The sequence below is a fragment of the Martes martes genome (genome assembly GCF_963455335.1).
Source record: "Martes martes genome assembly, chromosome: 10".
Taxonomy (NCBI): Eukaryota; Metazoa; Chordata; class Mammalia; order Carnivora; family Mustelidae; genus Martes; species Martes martes.
Genome location: NC_137898.1, coordinates 44,828,887 through 44,854,679, shown reverse-complemented (window position 1 = coordinate 44,854,679; position 25,793 = coordinate 44,828,887). Strand labels below are relative to the sequence as shown.

The 25,793-nt window shown below is 33.7% G+C and overlaps 1 protein-coding gene across 1 annotated transcript in view; it reads right to left on the bottom strand.

Moving 5' to 3' along the window:
* Window positions 1-25,793, bottom strand: part of SOX6 (SRY-box transcription factor 6) — a 596,389-nt gene that overhangs the window by 466,884 nt on the left and 103,712 nt on the right. Inside the window, exon 2 of the mRNA XM_080816117.1 lies at window positions 24,901-24,972. The gene's annotated coding sequence lies outside the window, so the exon portion shown is untranslated. The remainder of the gene's footprint in view (window positions 1-24,900; window positions 24,973-25,793) is intronic.

The following is a 25,793-nucleotide window of genomic DNA, read 5'->3' as shown; positions in this document are numbered from 1 at the left end:
AATAACTGTTAGCTCAGTGTAAAGGATCCCTGAAGAAAGAAAAGTAGCCCAGGAGATGTGCACATCAAATAAAAATGGAGAATATGGCTATATTTCAGCTCAAACCAATATTCCCTTTTCAGGAATCATGCCCTCTGGCTCACTGCTGACAATCCATAGATAGCATATGAGTGAGATGAGTTCATGAGTAAGATGAACAGGCATGCTCCACGGCAGGTAAATAAATTTGTTTCCACTGAGATAATTATTCTTACCGTATGTCACTACTCTCATGGCATAAACAGGACAGGTGATGACATCCTATAAAATGCAATTTTTATTCCTATACTCCTGACATCGAGATATATAACCCATTCAGCTCTTGTGAATTTTTTTTTCTCTGAAACTATGAGTGGGTTTTTGTTATTGTTGTTCTTGGGTTTTGCCTTTTTTAGAAATGCTATCATCAACTGTGCAATACTGTTAAAGAGACTGGGGAAAAATGGGACTGTCATTATTTTAGGCTATCTGGTCCTATACAAGGACTACATATGTTATTATCTGAGATAGCTGCTTGTAGCTATGTTACTTGGATTTTTTTAAGGTTAACATCTCATGATATAACCTCTGTGCAGTACCTGTATCCTCAAATAAATGCCCTCTCCCAAAGCTCAAGTACTTTCAGACCTAACATAGGCAAGAAATAAGGAATCACAAGCCTTTGTACCAACAAATAATTTTTCCAACTATAATTCATTAGTACCTTATTCCAAAAGCATATGAATACTTACAAGATGGTTAATCCTCATTAAAAACTAAGATTACATGACATAATTACATGTAAATAAGAAAAATGAATTAAACTCTTACCCTTTCCTATGTCGGGCACTAGTTGTGAATCATATATACAATTAGAGTTATATTGCTAAGCTAAAAATATTGGTAAAGATCTAAAAATGACAAACAGTGCCTTTTAAATTAATGTCTTATTAGTTGAGTGAAGTACACTGACAAAGAATAATTTATGCTTATTCAAACTGCACTCGACATCTTCAGGTGTTTCCAAATGAGCTCACAGAAGAGTGATTAAATGCATCTGATAACAAGCCACACATTGCTGAAATTACTTACCGCCTCATTTTATGATTAATTAAACATGTAGATTAAAGTTGCAAAAGAATTTAGATTAATGAGCAAGTTAAGTCTTGCTGATATAAGTGAATTGGGAATTGGATGCTCTGTGGAACTTTATAAACATGCATTTTATAATGAATAAGACAAGGCTACATGCAGAATCGTGGCCACCAGGGCCTTTTGACGATGCAGTCTTTTTTAACATGGTTTGACAGCTTTCAAATAACATTCTTCTATAGGCTTTAAACTTTGTGCTTTGCTGTAAAACACAAGACTACATAACTCATGTACCAGGAGTACGATTATTTTCAAGCTCTCCAAGGTAATGACCCCCTGTAGCAGCAGCTGTTCAGAAAAAAATTATGAGCTCAATTGTTATTTTAATCAGAGATAGTTTCATAGTTAAAAGCAGTTATGCAACTTGTAAAATTATATGACACCTCATCAGTACCTTCTCTTCAACACTCCTTCCTCCAAAAGCAAAACCATCCCAAAAAAGTCACAGCTTCCAGAGGACTTATTAGCAAACAGGATCCTCAATCATTCATAAAATATTCAAAGCCATTTATTAGTGAAGTTTCTGTGCTAGGAAAGGTAATGTTTAAATTTATGGTGACTCTTATCAGCTCCAAGAGTGTGTCAAAATATTTGCTAGGGTTTGCTGAGTCTCCAATTTTTCTCTTTTAAGACCAGTTTTGCCTAACCCAGGTAGCTTAGACTGTGTCAAAAGCCAAGTTGGACTCTATGATTTCCCAGGGCAAGAGAAATTTAGGTTGTTCACAGAGATGTAGTACATTCTCTTTTGCAAGTGATACAGAAGTGTAGAAAAATTGAGCTTAAGTTACTAAACTAGTTTGTGGTTTAAAATCTATTCCAGGGAACCTGGGTGGCTCAGTGGGTTAAAGCCTCTGCTTTCGGCTCAGGTCATGATCCCGGGGTCCTGGGATCGAGTCCCACATCCGGCTCTCTGCTCGACAGGGAGCCTGCTTCCTCCTCTCTCTCTGCCTGCCTCTCTGCCTACTTGTGATCTCTGTCTGTCAAATAAATAAATAAAATCTTTAAAAAATAAAAAAATAAAATAAAATCTATTCCATTTTTATTACTAAGCTTATAGCACAATGCCATTTATTATTACTATAGTATAATAAAGACAATCCTAAAATTCACTGAATGGATCTAATCTGCTATCTAAAATATACACCTAATTCTTTTCTACTTATTTTCAGATCTTATGCATGATTCATTTTTTGGCAAGAGTGAGATTTTTGTAGTTTTTTTTTTTTTTAATTCATATTTTTTTAAAACTCTAAATACTTACCAAGAGAACTATGGAAATTTTTACATAAGATCAAAAGGAACTGTTTCATGACAAAGGTGGCTAATTACCATCATTAACCCCCATATTCATCATATGGACATAATTTCCCATTTGAAGATTTATGTTAGTGAAAATATAATATTGAAATATAAGTTTCTGACTATGCTGAAATTCATTAAAAGTTAAAATCAGCTTTAAAAGCAGCCAAAACAAAATAGTCTCCATTTGATTTATTTATTTCCTTTCAGTTTTATTAAGTCAGTGTCTTCCACCAAGTAATGTAAACCACATCTTATCACCACAAAAGGTTATTTTAAATTTATAAGCTTTTCCTCCTTGTAACTCAACTTGAATACAATAATAAGGATTTCTAGGTAAAAATATGGACACAAATACTGCAAGGACCAAATAATAAACTTTTTGTTTATATGAAAATTAAATTTCTCATTTACATCCTTTAAAAAAGGGAAATCTGACAACAAAGTGGTTATGTCAGTCCCAAAGAGGCTGTATTAGATAACTAAAAATAATTCCTTTGCAATCGTAAGATATATTTGGTATATGCCAGACAGACATAGACTATTCAGACAGTTCAACAAGCCACCAAATTTTAAGGAGCAGGATCCTTCCACTCCAGTCATTGCCATATTATTTCTAGGCCAAACAAATTATGAGGTGTGTCCTGGAGTTACTAATAATTTAATAGAAATTGTGTCACTCCTATGACATTTTAATACAAGAAGATACATTTATTTCCCCCATGAAAGTACTTTCTGTGAAATAACTTTGAGTCCTAAATACTGAATATATTTAGCTATTGTAACTACTTATTATTATTAACATGTTTTGATTTTTCTGATAAATCCTTTATAAAGTTTACCTGCATAAAGTATATAAATTTACTGGTTATTTAAAGTTAGGAGTTAAATGTTTACTTGTAATACCAAAATAGGTACTTCACCTTGAAATTTTAAATAAATGGGCAATTAAAATAACCCAAATCAGCCATAATGTAATATAAAAATTCCTAACATTATTTTCATTAAATCAAGATGGCAATTTATTATAATACATATTTTTTTATTCTACAACATATAGTCATGTGACCTATGGACCTTACATTTCTAAGGGGAGACTGTATTTTCTCTATCACATGTACAGGCTGAAAAAAAGTATGAAACATACTCATCAGAAACTAAAATGAGACAACTGAACTCATTTTTGCATGTGATTGGGCCAAGGTTTGCCAAGCTGAACTATAAATGCATTAATACCCACAATACTGCCAAATGCTAAATTATTAATATTGTCAGCTTCTCAGTTTCAGTTCATGACCTATAGAGGAGTTTTGTGTGATTCATCAAAATGAATACCTTCATGAATACCTTACCTTCCATCTAAGTCTTTCAACATGTTTACAAGCATCCTAGGGCAAAATGTTTTAAGCGAAAAATAAAGTAACTCTCAACCAAGCAAACTGTCATCAAGGTCAATGGAAGGTTCACAAATGCAAAGAATCAATCTATAACAAAGGGGGCAGATGAAGCCAGATGCCACCCCATGCTAGATCCTTGTCAACTCAGCACCCAGCAGTTGACAAGAAGTGGTTCTTCACTTGGCAGGATCGACAAAATTATGTACTATACCTATGAATTATATATGTTAATGTAAGTATTCAAGAGCCAAAAACAGTGCTAAAAATTGGCTCCCAAACTATTATGATTTATCATTTTTTATTCTATTAACTGTGTAAATTCTTTAGTTCTCTTACACAAATACAGTTAGTTAACTAGTTCTGAATTTTTTCTTCAGTGAAGAAATAAAAAGATTTCTCTGTTTTCTAGATCACTTTTAAAATCTCTATGTATCCAAAATATTTTTGTAGGTGCACATTAACAGTGGTTTTATATAAGGTCTAATATAAGATGACTGGAGATTTAAAGGATGATTATTTTTTAAAGTCAAAGGTTTCTAAACTTTATTTTGTATCTTATATCACTTCTGTGTATCTTATATCACTTCTTTTTGAAATCAAAACTAATTTTATTCATTAAAAAAACTTACACCTGAAACTAATATAATGCTATACATACCTAAATAAATAAATAAATCTAAATTATTTCAGATTTGGGGAAATTTAGGGTTTCTGATACTGCTCTTTCTAATCCTTTATTCAATATATATGTCCCTTATAAACAGAAGCATTTCTGAAAAATATTGAATTGTGATCGTAAAATGGTTTAATTAGTATGTAAAGTTTAGCCAATAATCCCAATAGTTTTAAATATAACTTAAAAGTACAAGATGTAAAAGTACTGAGCATTAAAGTTACCTAAGCCTTAGTACTGGATCACAAAAATACAATGCAATCTTCATTTGCCATGGAAATAGGAAATAAATGGGAACATTTGTTATACTCATAAATTATATATATTATACCTGGGCTCTTATACAAAGTGATGAGGGGTCACAAAGTTCTTCTTGAAGCATTTTTCTTTCCTCATCAGAAGATATAGAATGTCTAAAAAGAAGAAACTAATCATTATTGGACCCACTATGCCAGATATAAAATAAATGTTCTCTATGCATCATATAATCTTCCCAACAACCACACCCATTTTATAGATGAGGGGATTGAGTTTCAAATAGGCAAAGGAATTTGTCTGGAGTCCCACCAAGTGGTGATGAGAGTAAAGCCCTATGAACCCAACTCCAAAGTCCAATTGTTTTTTCAGCTATATTATACTTATTTATGGCCTATACTATTTTTGCATTTATGTTATTCTTCACTATCTAGAATCCCCATCTGCTTCTTCTCAGTTAATCCATTCCTACTACTTCTGTCTAAATTTTACCTATTCCCAAAACTATGTTGTGTTCTCAGCAGTTTGTTTAAAAGCCTCTATTACAACAACTCAAGTTAAACTGATTCATACAATATATATTTATATAACGTTACCAATGTTATCATCTACATTACAACAATGTAATCACAAAATGGTTTCACTGACACTACAGTATGTCTTTCCCATTCTCCATTCTATACTCCCTATCTCTCTCACATTCATAGGAAATTTACAGCTACAGTGGCTATAGTAGTAGCATTAGTATTAATATTATATATTACCAGCTTCAAAAAACTACCTCTTGCTCTCATGCTGCTCTCTGGATCCCCAAAATCTTACTCTGTTTTCATTCTGCTCAAATGTTCTCATATCCCTAAACCACCTCTCTGTTCTTCCTAATCAAAAATTCTACTCCTGACTATTTCAAAAAAGGTGTAAGACACTCTTGATTATCATTAATGCAACAAATATCTAAGCATTTACTATATGCTGGAAACTAAGGATAGATAAATAAGATAGACTTTTTTGTCTAAAACCTTACAATATACCACAAAGAAAGATAAGTAAACCAAAACTTATAACATAGATTTGTATCACAATAAATGTAAAAAAACATAAGTGATATGGTACAAAAATTAAGTAGTAAATCATCTGGGTGGTAGTAGTCCAAAAAGGCTTCACATAGAAGGTGGTATATATAATAAAGTTTTATTGAATAACAGGATGCAGGCAAAGAAATAGCAATAGTTACCATCTATTATATAATATTTTCTGTGAGAGAAACACTCATATATAATTCATGCTCAATATATATTATGCAATTTTTTTGAATATATGGAGAATTCTGCTTCCTATCAAGATGGATGAATAGGGACTGGATTTACCCTTCTGACTTACACAGCTTTGGGGGGGACAGACAAAATATAAGAAAACAACATTTTTCAGACACTGGACATCAAGCAATGATGAACAGTGATTCCTAAGGGGAAAAAAATGAGGTTACTCCTATGGTTGTCCCAGCTTGTCACATGAAGAAAGGAATTACCATCCACAGTGCACAAAGGCAGAGCCTAATGGTCTCAGTGAGTTGAGAAGATGAAACTGGTAGTCTAGAAGGCCAAGGTGGTTATAGTTCATAGGACAGAGTAACAGGAGAGAGACCTACACATAGACTTACAGAAATTAAATTTAGCCAATTACTGATCAGATCATGTGTGTGAGGAAACTAACCAAGGTTAGGGAAAGATACACCTAAAAGGAACAGAGAGAACAATCTCCAGAACCCACATAAAGCTAAGAATGGTTCATTCTTCCATCATCAAAAGTATAAAATTTCATAACACAAGAAGCATTTGTCAAAGTACTCAGAACAGTATTACCTCAGTAGTGAAGATAATTAATCCTAAAGGCTGACAGAGCTTAAAAGAAGGCATTGAAAAGATCAAAGTTTCCAAGTACCTTAACTGCATACCAGAAAGTAAGTCCAAAAATATTTATAAGACTATAGAAACATTTAGTACTCAAGAAGGTGAAGTGCTGCCATCCAATAAAAAATTAGCAGCCATACACAGAAGAAGGAACATACAACCCATAATGAGTAGAAAAGTCAATCAATTAAAACTAACCCAGAAATAACAAAGATGAAAATGAGCACACAAGGGTATTAAAACAGTTATGGCTGCATTCTATTTATTCATGGAACTAAAAGAAAGACTGAACCTATTAAGCAGAATATCGGATATATTATAGAGACTCAAGTTAAACTTCCTGAAATAAAAAATTCAATGTCTGAGATGAAAAATATAATGGGTAAAATTAAAAACAGATTAGACACTGCATGACAAAGACAAGTGAACTTGAAGACTTATCAACCAGAAACAATCCAAAATAAAATAGAGTGGAAAAAAATAAGATGAAAAAATGTGAACAGAATCCATGAACTGCAGAACATCTTCTAGCTACTTAATCTATGTGTAATTGGACTCCACAAAGAATAGGAGTAAACAAAAAAATTCTGAAGAAATAATGGCTGAAAATTTTCCTTATGTGACAATAAATATAAGCCCACAGATAGAATAATTCAAAATACTCTGAGCTCAACTCAGGTCATGATTTTGGGGTGGTGAGATCGAGCCCCATGTCAGGGTCTTCATTCAGCAAAGAGTATGCTTGAGATTGCTTCTCTCACTCCCTCTCTTCTTCTACCCCTCCCCCTATGATCTCTCTCTCTTTCTCTCCCTCCCCCCAAAATAAATAAATCTTTAAAAAGTTCTTCAGGCAGAAGGTAAAGTTACCAAATGGAAATTGAATCTACACAAAGGAATAAGTGCCCTGAAAATGGTAAATATGTAGTAAGTATAAAAGACTTTCTTGTTTTTTAAATATCTTCAAAGCAAAAATAATTATTTTTAAGTTTATAACACATGCAGAAGTAATGTGCATGACAATAGCACAAAGACTAGGAGGGAGAAATATAGGTATACTATTGTAACATTCTTAGCCACATGTGAAGTTGGATAATATTACTTGAAATAAGACTATGATAAGTTATATAGGGTTGTTCTAAATTCTAAAGCAACCACTAATATGTAATTAAAACAAAAAATTAAAAGTAATAAGCCAACAAAGAATTTTAAATGAAATCATTAAAAAATATAAATTAAGAGAAAACAGGAAAAGGGAACAATGAACAGATGGTACAAATAGAAAACAAAGAGCAGATCATGTACTTAAACTCAATCACATCAATAATTACATTAAGTGTAAATGATCTAAATATCCAAATTAAAAGGGGAAAATTGTCATACTGGATAAAAAGCAAGACTCAACTGCATGCAGTCTACAAGAAATTCACATCAAAAATGAAGACACCTCGGGGCACCTGGGTGGCTCAGTGGGTTAAAGCCTCTGCCTTCGGCTCGGGTCGTGATCCCAGGGTCCTGGGTTCGAGCCCCACATGGGGCTCTCTGCTCAGCGGGGAGCCTGCTTCCTCCTCTCTCTCTCTCTCTGCCTGCCTCTCTGCCTACTTGTGATCTCTATCTGTCAAATAAAGTAAATAAAATCTTTAAAAAAAAAAAATGAAGACACCATACTTGAAAAAATGGAAAATATGTTACTCATACTACCACTAATAAAAAGAAAGCTGCAGTAGCCAAAGTAGATTTCAGAGCAAAGGATATTACTAGAGATAAAGGGATCCTAGTACAATGATAAAGGGATCAATTCATTAGGAGAACATAATGACCTAAACAACCATCAACTTAGTAGAGCTTCTAAATATAAGGAAGAGGAGGCACCTGGGTGGCTCAGTCGATTGAGCATCTCTTTGTTATGGTTCAGGTCATGATCTCAGGGTCATGGGATTGAGCCCCTCAACTGGCCAAGCTCTCCTGCTTAGCAGGGCGTCTGTTTGAAATTATCTCTCTGCCCCTCCCCCATTCATGCCCCCCCAATAAATAAATAAATATTTTAAAAAATAAGTAAATACAAGAAAGAAAAAATCAAATTTCAAGGAGAATTATAATCAGAGTTTTCAATATCTCTTTCAGGTAATGATAGACCAAGTAGACAAAAAATCAGTAGGATATAGAAGACCTGAACAATAATATCAACCAACTGTAACTAATTTACATTTATAGAACTTTATAGAACTTAACACCCAACAAAATAATTAGGAATTCAATAACAGAAAGATATCCAGAAAAATCTTTAAATATTAGAAAATAAAATAATACTTGTAAATGACCCACAGATCAAGGTAAAAATAGAAAAGAAAATTAGAAAGTATTTTGGACTGAATAAAATTGAAAACACCACATATCAAAATTTATGGGATACAGCTAATGCAGTACTTAAAAGTAAATTTATAGTACTAATAACTATATCAAAAAAGGTCTCAAATTAATGATCTCAGCTTTCACCTTAAGTAACTAGAAAAAGAAGAGCAAATTAAACCTGAAGTATATAGAGAAAAGGAAATAATAAGGATAAAAAAAATCAGTAAAATAGAAAACAAAAGAGCAATATTAAATTTTGATATGTTATATTTACATTCTTATATTAGAAATAAGAGAGTTGGCATCACTAAAGATTATACAGATCTTAACAGGATAGAAAATATTACAAATAACTCTATGCCAATAAATTCAACAACTTAGATGAAATGCTCTTAAATAAAGTCCATAACTCAGATGAAATAGATAACATAAGTCGCCCTGTATCTAGTAAAGAAATTGAATTTTCAATTAAAAATCTTCCCAGAAGAAAGCTCCAAGCACAGATGGCTTCATTAGTGGACTCTTTTAAGTATTCAAAAAGAAATAATACCTATTGTACACAAACTCTTCCGGAGATTTGAAGAAAAGGGAATACTTCCCAACTCATTCCATGAGGCTACAGTAATCAAGTAATCAAGATTGTGGCATAAAAAAATAGACAACTAGATAAATGGAAGAAAACAGAGACTCCAGAAATAAACCTATTTGTATATGATCAATTGATTACCAACGAAAGTGCCAAGGCAATTTAATGGGGAAAGGATAGCCATAAGCAAAAATATAAACCTCAAACTGTATCTTACTCCATTACCAAAATTATCTCAAAATGAATCACAGACCTCAATTAAAAGTTTAAACTAGGGGTGTTAGGGTGGCTCATTTGTTAAGTGTCTGCCTTCAGCTCAGGTCAAGATCCCAGGGTCCTGGGATTGAGCCCCACATCAGGCTCCCTGTTCCATGGAGGAACATGCTTCTCCCTCTCCTATTCCCTCTGCTTGTGTTCCTTCTCTTACCGTCTGTCTCTCTGTCAAATAAATAAATAAAATATTTTTTTAAAATAAAAGCTTAAACTATTAAACTTCTAAAACAACACAAAGAGAAAAATCTTTGTGACCTTGGGTTTTGCAAAAATGTCTTAAAGTGACACAAAAAACATGAAATACAAAATAAAATAATAAATTGGGTTTCATCAAGATCTAAAATTTTCACTCTTCAGGACACTTAAAGTTACAAAGCAAGCCAAAAACTAGTAGAAAATATGTGCAAAACATATACCCAATAAACAAATTGTAATTTAGAATATATAAAAACCATTACAACTCAATAAAAAAGAAGACAACCACTCAAAAAAAAAAACAGCAAAATATTAAAAAGACACTTTAAAAAGGTAGATGGATGGCAAATAACCACATAAAAAGATGCTTAATATTGTCAGTTATTAGGGAACTACAAATGAAAACCACAATGATACCACTATAAGCCACTTGCATGGCCAAAATTGAAGACTAAACATACAAAGTATTAATAAGGATCTGGGCAACTGTAACTCTCATACACTGCCGTTAGAAATGTAAAATGGGGGTGGGGGGTTGGCACCTGGGTGTCTCAGTCTGTTAGGTTAAGCATCTGCCTTGGGCTCCTGTCATGATCCCAAGGTCCTGTGACTGAGCCCCGTATCAGGCTCCTGTTCAGTCAGGAGCCTGCTTCTTCCTCTCCCTTTGCCCCTAACCCTGCTCATGCTCTCTCTCACTTACTCTCTCTCTCAAAATAAATAAATAAAATCTTAAAAAAAAAAGAAAAAAGAAAGAAGTGTAAAATGGTACAACTGCTTCTTTGAAAACAATTAGCAGTTCTTTTAAAGAAATCTATATAATCTAGCCATTTCACTCCTAGATATTGACCCAAGATAAAGAAAGCTTATATGTACCCAAAGACAATATCCAAAGTAGCCTCATTTGTAATAAGCAAAAATTAGAAAGAACCTGAATGTATAATCAAATTGCGGTATATCCATATAATGAAATACTCCTCAGCAATTTAAAAAATAAGTTATTGGCAAGCACAACACAAGTGAATCTCAAAATAATTATGCTGAATGACATAAGCTAGACAAAAAAGAATAAATAATGTATCACTCCACTTACATAAAGTTTTTTAACTGCAAATTAATCTATAGTGATAGCATATCGATGATTATCAAGGTATAAAGTTAGGGAAAGATCAAGTAGGGGAAGAAGTAAGGGACTCTGAAGAGACATTAAGAAAGAAACTGTTAGAAGTGATGGATATGCAAATTATCTTGACTGCAGAAATGGCTTCACTGGTGTATACCTACATCAAAACTTATCAAACTATATACTTTAAATATATGTAGCTTATTGTATGCCAATTTTACCTCAATAAAGATGTAAAAAAATGCAATAGGTAAGATTCTCACTTCACAGGTGAGGAAGAGGAAGCTAGGCTCCAAAATGTTATACAATTTGCCTAAGATCACAGGTAGTACACAACAGTACCCAGGGGTGGCAGGAATTCCACACCATATATTTCAAAACTAATATGAAACATCTAATATAATTCTGACTCATGAATGGCACTCAAAAAGTGTTTGGGGGTTTTAAAGTATTAGAGGCATATAAAAAGCCTCAGATGTGAAAAAGTAAATATTTTAACTGTCCCAAAGGCTATTCAATTTCTTACACTTAGAATTTTTATTGTGTACTTATTGATAGGATATTTAAATTTCTAAAGAAGTTTTTTTTAACCTGAAGTATTTTAATTGATGTATGGCAGAGTTTCTATAATGACCTCAAAAAGCATTTTACAGGAATCTATTATGCACCACATAATATGCACTATTTGCTAGGCCCAAGTGAGACAGATTTTTAAGTCCTATATAGGTAATGAAAGAACTCCTTTGATGAGGCAATGGCCTCATCAAAGGGGTTCAGTATGTCAGGACGCCAAGGTGCATATACAGTTGAGTGGAAGATGGAGGTGACCAGAAACTCTGGGTCTCTAAAAAAGGAACAGTGCTGATGTTCCTTCCACCAATTACAAGGTTCCTGCCATGAAGAAGGAATAACAGCCAAAGCATTTCCCAGGGAGAAACTGTTAGGTTTTGTTTAAATCAGTCACTTTTTTGCTCTTCTTTTCATATATGTATATTTCATTTCTACTCACAAATAGATTATAAATTCCTAAGGACTAAATCTTCCTTTTCCATTTTAAATTCCAACTGATGTCTAAAGAGTCTTGAATTCATATTCTTACTGAGCGAATGTGTATTGGTGTTAGTCTAAATGATAGAGTAATGAGAATGACAAAGATCATTTACGAAATCAACTTGACTTTGTCCCATTCTCTTGGAAAAGTCTATTTTTTCTTAATTTTTATTTCCATAAGTCTTTTCTTGCTCATGAGTATCCTACTTTCCTGCACTATTTCCTCTTCCCTTGAAAGAGACAAGTAAAGAGGGTCTATATCCTAAGTATAACATGTGCTGCGACTACACCTTCTGTGGAGAAGGACAAAATACAGCAATACAAACCAGAGTCGCAGTCATCACTTTGTCTGAGAGAATTCTAAAAGTAACCAAATTCTGTGCACCTGTTTTACTCCATGTACTAATGCGTATGTGAAAGCCAGCTTGATAGGAATGCCATAATCTCAAGGGTAGTTACTTTTCTCACTCATAGTACCCAAGTTTTACTTTACCCCTTCTGAAATCAGCAAGGCCCTGCCTGGTACATTTTAACCCCCGGTATTAATGACTTTTGTGTTTATGTTATGCCTTTAAATCTTCAAAATAATTTTTCTGGTTTTTTTATTATGTTCAGTTAGCCAGCATATAGTACATCATTAGTTTTTGATGTACTGTTCAAGGATTCTATGTTGCATATAACACCCAGTGCTCATCATAACACGTTTGCCCTCCTTAATACCCATCACCTGGTTGCCCTATCCTCCCACTCACCTCCTTTCTGTAACCCTCAGATTGTTTCCCAGAGTCTCTCAAGGTTAAAAATGATTTTAAGTATATCCTGATTCCTTTAAAAACACATCTTCCTCCCAATTCTCCATGGAAAGAAAAAAATACTCCCAGTTTTTACTGGGGATCTAGCCAATGAGTTGGCAAGGGATTTGAGCATTGACAAGACATAATTAGCATGATCATTTCCTCTCCTTTTTCAATAATTCAGTACTGTGATGAATGATAGAACAGGCAAAGCAATCCCTCATAATTTTCACCACAGATAATCTGACCAGGCCTATTGATCCTACATTGGCAAGTCTCTTCTTCCTGTTCCCTAAATACCCACCTTTTACCTCCTGCCTGAACTATTGTAATAGCCCTCACAAGCTGCTTCTCTAGTTCAAGTCTTAATTCCCTCTCATCAACTCTACAAACTGCAGGTTGAACTACTTTTTCAAAAGCAAAGCTCTTGCCATACTATCAGACTATTTGGTTGTGATGGCCCCCTAAAATCCACCAAATACCTTAACCTAGCTTTATAGGCCACTACAATATGACCACACTAAATTTTCTAGCTTATACATATCCTATACCTCAGTCAGGCTGGACTTCTCATTGTTCCCTATCTCATACTTCCCTGTTTCCGTTTGTCTATCCCATACCCATCATTGTGATATTCCCTCACAATCAGGAGGCTCCTCTCTTCATCCCCTATTCCACTGACAAAATTCTGCTCAAGTTTCAAAGATCAAAGAACTACTCCTTAGAGTCTTTCTTCTTAAAGGGATGTATCTTGAATTCTTTTGACCCACTCACCCCCAGAGTACTTTTTTTTTTTTTACTTTATTAAGGTACTTAACATATTCTGCATAGAGAATTACTTCTCTATTCCGAAATAATCAATGTAACTTAATTAACATTTTAATCCCTCCTTTGAGCCATGCAAGGAGTCAGACACTAGGTACACAAAAAAGAACAAGAGGGTTTAATAATTCTGTCTAGATTCTAAAGTTCTTGATGACAGGAGTTTTGTGCACTTGCATTTATTTCCAATGCAGCATTAATGTTTTGCTTTGAATATTATCAGTACTCAGTATATATTTGTGCAGCTGAATTAATTTCCAATAGATACTAAACACTCTCCTGGGAAGTAAATATTTGCTACTGAAAAAAAAAGTGGGGGGGGGGGATTTTCCATAACTGGGAAAATAATCACATCTTTAAATAGTTTTCAAAGGGCAAGTTGAAAGTTAAATTGACCACTGATTACACCATCCAATGTGAAGACTCTAATGGGTCAGGTCACTCCTCACTAAGAAACTAAATTCCAAGTAGGACAGGCTGCTTCAGATGATATATTCTCATATGACCACAGTTTCCAAGATTGTCAGTTTGGTCTAGTAAAGGTGATTATTGCTTCATACCACAGAAATGTTATACTTGTTTCTTGTACTCTCCTGGGAGTTTATATAGGACAATTTAAGTTGATATCAATATTTAAATACAGGTACATATCTGGGAGATGCACACTTCTTATTTGACCTAGCCACATCTCCACACCCTTAAAATGTATACTTTCAAGGCTATACATACCATTTCTGAAAGCCTAGAAACAATGACACATTTCGGCACTATGATATTGGGCAAACCTTGAACTTACTCTCAACATGCTTATATTACTTTCCTTCTTGGGAAATAGAATGGAAAGATACCATAAGGCTATTTTAAAAAGACAGAACCAGAGATAGAAGAAAATGAAAATGGTCAATAGCATTATTCAAAAACCAATATTAAAACAAAAAAGCTTCTTGACAGTAATACTTATTAATAACAAGGAAAAATTCAAGCAGCAAAAATGAGGTAAACAAAAGGAGCTCACTGTTCATGACCAAACCAAGCCCCAGTACCTGGCACCAGACAGGTTAAAAGCTTCTTGGCTGAGCCCAGTTCCTTCCACACGCTCTCTCTAAACAGAGTGGCACACCTCTCCTCCAGGAAAAAAACTCAGCAGGGTATACAACAGTCACTCTATTACTAAAAGTCAATTTAGCAGCACAGGGATCTAAGTTAAGGCACAATCTCAGAAAAGGAAAGAGATAGCGCTTTCTTTGTGTATGAAGAGCAGAAACCCAAAAATCTAGAATATGAAATTTATATTTCTGAAGAGAACTATTAACATAAAATGGTTACAATATTCTGACAGTATTAGAAAAAAAGACAGTACAAGCCTTTTTTCATGGCATTTAGGCTCAGAGTAAAATGTAAGAATTCTCAGATTACAACGTAAACAGATTTGAGATACTCTACAACAGCTGAACCTATGAAAATTTTACCAGATAAGTTCATAATCAAGAATATTACAGGGGCGCCTGGGTGGTTCAATTGGCTAAATGTCTGACTCTTGATCACAGCTCAGGTCTTAATCTCAGGGTCATGTGTTCAAGCCCTGTATTGGGCTCCATGCCGGGTGTTAAAAAAAAAGAATATCCTAAATTAAGTGAACCCCTGGTGGTGTTCTAGAATGGAAAGAAATGTGTTCTGAAGTCAAATGGACTGTGTTTGAATCCCACCTCTGCCTTTTTCTTCCTTGCATTCCTTCCTTCTTCCTTCCTTTATCTTTATTTTTTGTTCAGTTGTTCATGCACTCAACAAACATCTACTGGGAAATTACTGCATCAGGCACTGTGATAGAAACTGTGTACACAGGCTTGAACAAAGTAATCATGGCCTCAGCCCCAACAGAACTTTCAATCTAGTGAAGAAAATAGACATTAAACAAACATACAAATGTATGATATTTATCAATCATTTTAAGGCTATGAAAGCAAAGAAGAAATCAGAACTTAGAGAAAATAGCTGGAGACTTGGAAGAGGGAGGAAACTATCTTTTAAAATCATTGGCAGGATTAAAAATAACAAAATGAAAGTGCCTTGCACAATGCCCAAAACATACAGGTGCTCAACCGAGCAACCGCTGCTTTTTGTTAACTTCTCTCTGCCAAATATAGACCCCCTGGTTCCCTCCCACTCTTTCTCCTGCCACAGGCACTGGGAAGTGTTAGAGCACTGGTCTGGCTGGACTGTTGTGGGAGAGTGGCAGCCTGTTTCCTCTTAAACACTTCAGACTGCTGCACCACTTCTTGTTCTATCAGTTTTCTATATAATCATAACCTTAACCAATCCACAATTTTGTTTTGGGCATATCTAGGTTTCATTTCTTGCTCAGTACCCTTAAGATCATTATAAATTTTATCCCATTGGTTGCATGGACTATGTAACCCTCAGTCAAACTAATTCTCAAGAAACAACCAACATCAAAAACTGAGATGAATTTATTCTATGTGGAAGACTTGCTAGAAAAACACAACTAAGGAATGCCTTCAAGGTTGTAAGTATATGACTGAGTAGTAGAATATTTTATTGTAGGAAGTCTTTCTGAAAACTTAAAAATTATCCTTTCTGACCATGATTAATCCTCTATCTTGTTCTTTGAGAGAAAACATTCAACAAGCCTTAAAATCTGACAAATCCTAATTCAGGTTTAGTAAACGGCTAGATCAATAAAGATTATCACTTCTTTCCCATTATCTTAACTTTATCACCTCACAACAGTAAAACTAATTCCAACAGTTCTTCAGTCTCTTTGATTGTACAAAATAAGCAAGAGTACTATCTTAGTTCATATGATAAATGTAATAGGGATTCTTCGGTCCTTAATAAATTGTGACCCTGCATATAATTTAATGGACATGTGTTAGGTTCTGTCTTACAACTTTGCAAGCAACATACAGGCTAATTGAAAACAAACTATCTCTGAATGAAAGAAAGAGAGGACAGAAGGGAAGAAGGTAAGGAAGAAGGAAAAAAGGAAGGAAGGAAGGAGGGAAGGAAATAGGGAAGGAGGAAGGGAGGGAGGGAGGAAGAAAGAAAGGAAGGAAGGAAATATTCATTACATTAAAAGTCACTTTACAGAATTGATTCCAAAAAATTTTCTAATCTCTAATATTAAAAACATTATATAACATATTTGAAACCTAATTCACACGATTCTTTGCTCTAGAAGATACAAGGATGTTTCTTGATAATAGCTACAATGAGACATTTCTAAATATCTCCCATACAAAATTTTACGGTGTGATACATATATGATTATTTTCATATATATGTCTATATCAATCTTTCCCCAAACAAAGCAAAATTATTGCCATTGGTTTTTCTACCGGAGGGGTACTCATTTCCCAAAATCTCTACAGTTGTTCTTAAAATTCACTAAATTGAAATCACTAAAATTAGACAAATTAGGGGGGAAATGATAGAACTCTTTTAAAGTTACTATTGTCATCCAAATAAGGATTTCCACATCTTAAATAACAATCCTCAAATCCATTTCATGGTTTCATAAAAATCTCCCATTTCAGTAATCTTGTTTCATTAATATCCCTCCCTTTTTTCTCTGTTCAACTACTGCAGTGAAACTGGAGGGACAGGTATTTCTTCCATCAAGTCAACCCTATCTTCTCAAAAAGCATGAGGTGCTCAAAGTTTTCATATATTCAGTTCTCTTATCTACACCCACATTTTTCATGCCTTACTTTGTCAGCCTTCCCAAGATACGACTTTTCAGTTACTATCTGTTCTGTGACTGTAAGTCCAGAGAAAAACTCCGTGTAACTAGTCACAAAATCAACAGTGCCTTCTGCAAATGGCCACTACCAGAAAGCCCAGAATGTTTTCATCCCTTATACCTGTCAACTATTCATTTAGTGTGTCCTTACTGCTATATCAAATATCAAATTATGCATGACCAATCTCACCTCAAGAGCAGCCCATTCTAGTTGGTGATGCTATATGTATGTAGTCATGGAAGAAAAATAATATTCATAGAAGGAATAATATCTGTATATATTAACATATATATCTGTATTTCTTTTGCACTTTGTTAAATGAAACTTAGAACACAGTGGCAATATCTAAAATCAAGCCATGGGCTTATCAGCCTGCCATAGCTTTAAGAAAAAAAAAAAAAAAAGAACCTATATTCCACCTAATGTAGGCAGCTATGGGGTGCGGACTTAGATTTCATTAATGCTATTGCTTAATTATCTATTATGCCTGAGTGAAAAAGGGAAAAATTATAATTAACTGTCAGACATACCTTTTTGTTGTGCTTATATGTTCCAAAGGTATAAGAGCCCAAAGTTGACATAAAAATAGAAAATCTGTTTTTATTAATGAATTCACTCACTTAAGTTTATATGAAACTGTATGAGCTGAAAAGAAAAAAAGCTTTCTCCAGGACAGTTTATATCCAAAGAAAACTCTCTAGCAACATATCAAGTTTTAAGCCCTTAGGTTAGAGACCATCTTTTCTTCTCTTATAATCACCGTGCCAACCCCTTAGTGCTAAGCAAGTAATAATAATAGAAAGCATTACACCAAGTGGACAAACTTTTTTGATTGGTTAAACATTAAGGATCAGTCTCTTTTGCCAGTCTTCTATGGAAGGGGATGCTTTGGAAATTCATCTTTTTATGCTATATTTGCCTTTCACCTTTGAAAAACTCCAATAAGATATATGTAGATTATATATATGTGTGTGTGTGTATAGATATATATATACACATATATATGTGTGTGTGTATATATATATATATATATATCAGAGAGAAAGGTGGGGGAAGGAGGGAGGGAGGAAAATAGAGAGAGGGAGAGAATGCAGAAAATATTTTTATCTTTACTAGTAATATTTAACTCACATTTTTATGTTTGGAGGTGACAAAAATTTAGTGAAATGATAAGCATTTATATCCATACTCCCAAGACGACATGAAATATGTACTTCAGATAAGACTATATGCCGAGAGTGATGTGTAGAGAAAAGTATACAACAAAATGAACTAGATTTTGTTATTATTCAATCTTTATAAACTGTATAGCTACTAAACTATTTCTAAGTGCATGAGTAAATCAATTGCTTAACTATTAACTGAAGTGTAGACATTATATTATATATGTATGTTCTATATTACATATACATTATAATTATAGATCATTATACGATAAAATAATGGCTAACTGTGCTTAATTACTACATTTATTGACACTCCCTCATGTCCTTAATTTGAGACCACCACCCTGTTCAAATTATGGCTTTATTTCCCCTTCTCTAAATACATTTATATCCTTTAAATATTAATGAAAGTTATGTAAGAATATGGAAGACGATTAAGCCTATCTTCTTGGTTAAAAACAAGTTCAGAGAACAGCTTCTTGGGGAAATATTCAAATTTATTAGCTGCTCTTAGCAAACTGCCCTCAAGCCCCACATTGTTTCCAATCTCAAGTTAAGAAGAATTTTTCTCCAACGGGCACTGAATCACTTTAATGTTGACTCTTGTGCTGCTCTACTCCACCTTCAAATGTAGCCAGTAAATTCAGCTTTACTACAGTACTATAAAAATGTGAAAGAACCATAATAGCATCTAAAAAAGAGCTGTTGGCGCTATATTAGTTTAGAGAAAACCCTAAACAGAATACTAATGCAAAATTTAATGATCGTTTGCCTAGTTGCCAAAAGAGTTACAATAATTATTTTGCCATAATGTGTAAGTTATCTTGAAGGCATCTGAGAATATTACTATATGAGATTCAGATTAAGTCCCCAAAGTGTCATTGTCTTCATGGGTTTTTTTTTTCCAGTAGAAATAAAGCATCAACATACTACCTTCACTGTAATGTTGTCCTCTGATTAGAGGATTGCCTTATGAGTCAAGAAACGTTATAAAGAGATCACTTTGCATCTTTAGTAAGTCAGTTTCTTTGATTGATATCCAACATGGATCTACCTTACATCAAATTCCACTTAACAGTGAATATCATGATTATAAGGTTCCGGTAAAACATTTAAACAGAATCAATAGTTTTCCTTCCCTTTTCTTTTATAACCACGACCAAAATTTTAGAGTTGAAAAGTAAACCAAGATCAAATTTAGACATGTTGTTTGAAATTAGCAAAGATGAAACACTTCACTACCAGACAAAAGCCCTGATTTTAAGAGTAGATTTTTGCCTTCCCTGAAATGCCTAGCTCAGGCAGTGTATTTTTATGCCTGCAGATATTGGCATGTTTCACATTTGAGATTATGACACACCAACTTATTTTGAAATTTCTTTAAATCTTCTACTGCGCATGTTTCAAGTGCTTCAGGACTATCACTGATAATTGAGCAATTAACTTGGAATTACCAAATGTGCTGTGATGGCACAATATGGAGTAAGCAACATGAAAGAATAAAGAATAGAAGAACTTAGCACAGTGAATAAAAGTAATAAAGGGTAAAATAGGCCATCATCCTAATAATAATACCGAGTAAGTTTTAATGGTCCCAGGTCTCAGTGGTTTAATGGTGCCAGTAAAACGGTTTAATGAAACAAGTCCAGAGTATTACAAACTTTTTAGAGCAGTTTGTTCTGGTTCTACTAAAAGGAAGCTTCTTTCTAACTGGTCTTGTGTAATATTCAGGGATTGGTCCAAAAAGTAAGTGTGGGAGTTTCATTAGACAACAAGCACAAAACAATTAGGTTAAAAATCCTGACAGGCAAATTCTTAAGAAATATAAGCTTGCAAAAAATATATGTAAGATCTTCCTTTTTGTAAGAGAGACAAACACAAAAAATGCTAGGGCTAAAGATGACCTCAAGAAGTCTTCGAGCTATTGTGAACATATTTGCAAATCAAAAATTAAGATACATGGCTTGACATCAAGAGGGAAGGGTGAAATCTAACTGTATTAGGAAAAATAGAATGCCTCTTTACTGTTCATCCCATCAAGGTCTCTAATACTGGGCTTTTCTGGCTAAAACCATAGCATGACTGTGAAGAGTAGCTTTTTAGTGCTTAAATATAACCAGTGAAGCAAATTCCATAAACCTAAATCCTACCTTATTTTGGCAGCAGGCCATCTTAAAGGTTTTCAAGAAAACCAACAATTTAGAAAGAGATTCAAACTATAGCAAATAAAGGACACTATTAAAAATGTTTTTTTTCCTCAAAATTCCATCAATATTGCTCCAAAACACCACGAGGAGATTAAAATAGGCCAGGCTGTCCTTTCAGGTATAAATAAATTAGAAACAGAAAGTGAAGAGAGCAGAAAGAACAAGTATCTAAGGGCACTAGTATATAAAATTTAAAAGCTTAAAATGTAATGGATATACACATTCAGATTAGTGAACTGCTTTCAATTAAAGTAGATTTCTAGCCACAGTTCACAAATGTACAGTAGCTGTGTGTATTAATGTAGATACTTCAAATGTCAGTATATCTCTAATTAACATGAGCACACAACTGTAAAACTGAGAAGGCACAATTTTAAATTCCTTACATTCCCAGCATTAATGCTTTCATGGGGCAGCTCCCGTTGTCATGGAAAATGGCATTCAAGCCCTATTTGTGGATTTTCACAGCTCATCTTTTTTATTTACCTGCTCTATGTCAAGATTAGCCTGGAATAATATTTTTTAAAGATAATGCACTTAGACCTACTTGTCCTGAAAATCACAGGCATTCTCACTGAGGGAGGTTTGGTCTGGGTTATGTGCAGTTTGAAACAGATTTCTTTCCATTTTAAAATACCACAAGAGATGAATTTGTGATTTTTTTGTTTGTTTCCTGAAAATCTACACAATTCAAAAAATTTCAGCTGAAGCATGACGCATGGCAGTTTTAGAACAGGGGGATAGGAAAATGTCAGGGAGGACCAAATGATCTAGGAACATGAGGACAAGAATTGGTAGAAGGCACTCTACAATCTCCTCCCTGACTTATTCTACCTCAACTTTTCAAAAATATTTTTATAGCCACCAAATGGAGACTGAGATAGTGATCAAAAACAACAACAACAACAAAAGAGAGCTAAAATTCTCTCTGTGACAGGATAGCTTGATTTTATGGAAAGAACACTGAATTTTACCATGAACCCCTATATTTGAGTCCTGCTACTCTGCAAAAGGATAATTCTGATTCACCTGACAGTTTTCACAAAACTCAGCCAATTTAATGTCTGTAAGAGCAACTGTTATATCAAATTAAGATTATGGCCTCAAGCGTGGGGCTAAGCAATAATCACCTCTTGTGCCAGAGAATAAAACACTTCTGTATCTTTTCAGGGAAAAGGTTGCCATTCAAGACCATGAACAGAGACAGAATTTTATAAAAGTAAAATCATTATCAAATTATTTAAAAGGCCTGGATAACCTGAAAAAGCAGGGTATTTAATGACCTACCTCTGTTTTGTTTTGTTTTTTAACCAATAATTTATTGCCAAGGTAAAATGGAATGGTTGGAATTATATAATTATTTTTAAATTAGAGATAAAAAATTAAATGTGAGATATTAACATGCAAAACAAGGTCTTCCTAAACAATGCCTACTTTTGAAAAAGACAAGGGTAGTTTTATTTCTTTAAAGAGGAAAAAAAAAATAGAATAAGATGCTTTCAGCTTCTGAGAAGATAATGATTTTCCTTCACAGTGTTTTCCTCTCCTGACACAGGTAGTTGATGTGAGTAGGTAAGATTCTAGTCAGTTCTCACACACCCTTGGTGTGGCCCATTCATTATGGATGTGCAAAACAATATCCCACCTTCCTTATCTCACAGACTGGCTTTTGCACACCTTACTAAGAAACCTTCCCATGGCCATGAGGTATAACTTTCTGCCTTAGATCATGTAGCAAATAAGTAGTTCCAGGATGGAAATAAAAGTTCCTAAAAGAAGCCATTGTCACTGATCCCATTTGCTTGTTCTTAGGCCAGACTAAATAAATATTTCCATTGCTTTAACTACCTCATCATTCTGTGTAAGTGGTGGATGGTCTCTGCAATAATTGAAAGGAATAGGAACTCAAGCATTCTGAATGCCATGTTAATTTTATCTGACTTATCTTAGTCATAGTATCCTGCTATAGTCCTTTAATAAGAAGGTTCCACAGTTAGAAAATGGACCTAACAAAGCTTAAGACCACTGAATTTAGAAGCAACAAAGTCCATGCCCTAAACTAACATGGAAATTCTCAAGACTGAAAAACAATTACTTTGGGCCTAAATGATTAGATGACTTCTGCTTACATGATCAGACAAAACTGACTAAAGGATTTTTTTTTAAGTTGAACTCCAGAAGTAACCATATGAAAATTATAGCCACAGTATCCTTTCTTCTAATTTTAGTCTCTCTGTTAGATCGCTAGAAAAATCTCAGCTAATTGGATCACGTCCATTCAAAGCTAGCCTGTGTATGTCTGGTAGAGAGGGAACACAGAGGAAGACTAAAGAAATCAGAAAAGAGAGCCTTTGGGTAATGAGAAATGTAAACTATATTTTAATATTTTAATAAAAGTCATCTTGGTTGAACTGCCAATAATTATCTTGTATTTGTCATTTTAAAAATGTAGTCATCCTAAAAACTTACTAAAGGAAATGACTGAATGATAGGAAAGAAGAGAGAAAGAAGGTAAAAGAAAGGACAAAGCAACCAGATAAGATTTGAACAACTCAAAATTGTTTCCTTTCACTCAGATTTCTAACAGGATAAGCTCAACTCCTTGGAATTATCCTTTACCATGAGAGCCCTTCAAAGATACTTTACATTTCTTTCTCCATCTTCTTTGCACCCTAGTCCTCACTATGAGACCTCGCACAAATTAAAAGCTTATATTTAATCCAAAGGAGCTATGCAGTTAAATATTTTGTGTTTTACATAAGAATTAAGTTTTCAAATAATAAAGTGTGAATTGATAGTTCCATAAAAATAATGTACTCATTCATAAAGCATTAAATATATACAAAATGTATTAAACAATTTTAAACATTCAGATCTATTTTTAAGTTGATTCAAAATGCTTGTCCCAATCAATGCTACTACTATAAGAAAGATAAAGCTGGTTTTAAATAAATATTCACTGTGCTCTGCTTAAATATTGAATAGCTTAAACTCGAATTTATAATGTTGGGTTTTTTAAAATACTTTTCCTGGAAGTCTATCTTCTTAAACTCCTTTGTAGGAGTACACTAACAGAGGACAAGTTTCTTCTTTGTTGCTATGAAATTACATGAGCTCCTTAGATTCCAACAATATACACATATAAATATATTTTAAACTCGAGTTACTTAAATATGTTCTTATATATATGCAGACATTTTTAATAACCATCTCATACTCTAAACTACTTCTACATAATAAATATATATCAATTTAAAGTACTGTAATTGATCAAGTTCATTCCATTTTTTTCTTGAAATTACCTCTTTTCTGAGAAAAAGCTATCTTTGTTCTTCCAAATATCATTTGAAACTTAATAGTGTTTTGGGGATGGTGAAGAAAGCAGGAATACCCCCATTTGGATACACATTATGCATTCAATAATCTCCTCATGGGCTGACAGCTCTTTGAATTCTGTATCATCTCACGTCTTTTCTATGTGCACAGTCACAGTACTTTTCAAGTCCAGACAACCAGAAGACTGTAAGAAGTTACCAGGGTAAATTATTCATGTGTATATAGACTAGCCCCTTTAAGGTAATCCATTCCTATAATTGAGCCCCATCTTCTAAAAGTAAGATATTTATTCTTCCAGCTTATTGTAACAGGTGCCATTGTGTTATTTCACTGAAAATCACAATAAACTGGGATTTTTTTCACCAGCTGGTACTATTTCTATAGTCCTCTTAAGAAAACACTTGCAAAAACCTAGTAACACTTAAAGAAACAGAAAAAATAATAAAAATTCACACACAAAAAGAATTGAGTTCTTGTTTATAAACCATAACTGTTTCATTATGCAATGAGAAAAGTAATAAATAAACCAATACTTACAAATACGGATAAAAAATCAGCCCCAGCACCCAGAAATCACTGGTAAATTGCCTTTGAATTCATGAAAGTGACCTGAAAGTTTAGACAGAAAATGAAATTTAAAAATATAAGTAAATTGCACTTATATGTTCTATTAAAGGAGTATATACATTCTGTCTACAAATTACACTAGTCTTAATTTGGGCAGTTGTCCCCATCTACTCTAACAACTTTTTCCAAGATAATAATACCAAAAGAGACACTTATTCCATTGTCCTACCTCTAGGAATACCATACCTCTGTCCACTATGGCTTAAAAAAAAAAAGTCGATCGTAAAGTAGGTGTTTAAAGTATCAATAAGTAAAAACAAAAGGGAGAAAAAAATTTTTGAGGGAATAGAGGCTTACAAGTTACATTTGAAAAACATGTTTAATTTATGTCTGCAAGTTAAATGAATGCACTTCACAGAAAATATCTTGGATGTGCCCAACAGGAATATCTTATTGATAGAATAAAAATGAAAAGATGTACTTTTTGTTCTGTTGAAGGTATGGAACACATTTAGATACTTAGTCTATATGCAATGCATTCTCTATAAGGCACAAGTCAATCCAAAATTCTTTTGCCTGCACACACTTTAGTTCTGGCTGAAGAGGTAACAGATGCAACTCAAACACACAGAGCTAGCCTTGTAAAAAGTTTTAACTAGCACAATGAGTCACTTTATGCCTCTAAATATCTATGGTTTCCTCTCTCCAGAACCCCCATGCATTAGAAGGTAGTTTGGTAGTTTATTTTTATTGTTTGGTCTAAATACAGCACATTTTTATTTCCATGAAAACAAAGAAACTTTGTTGCAAAGGCCATATTCTTTCCAAAATGTGCGAATGGCTATGAGTAGTGTTCAACTTAA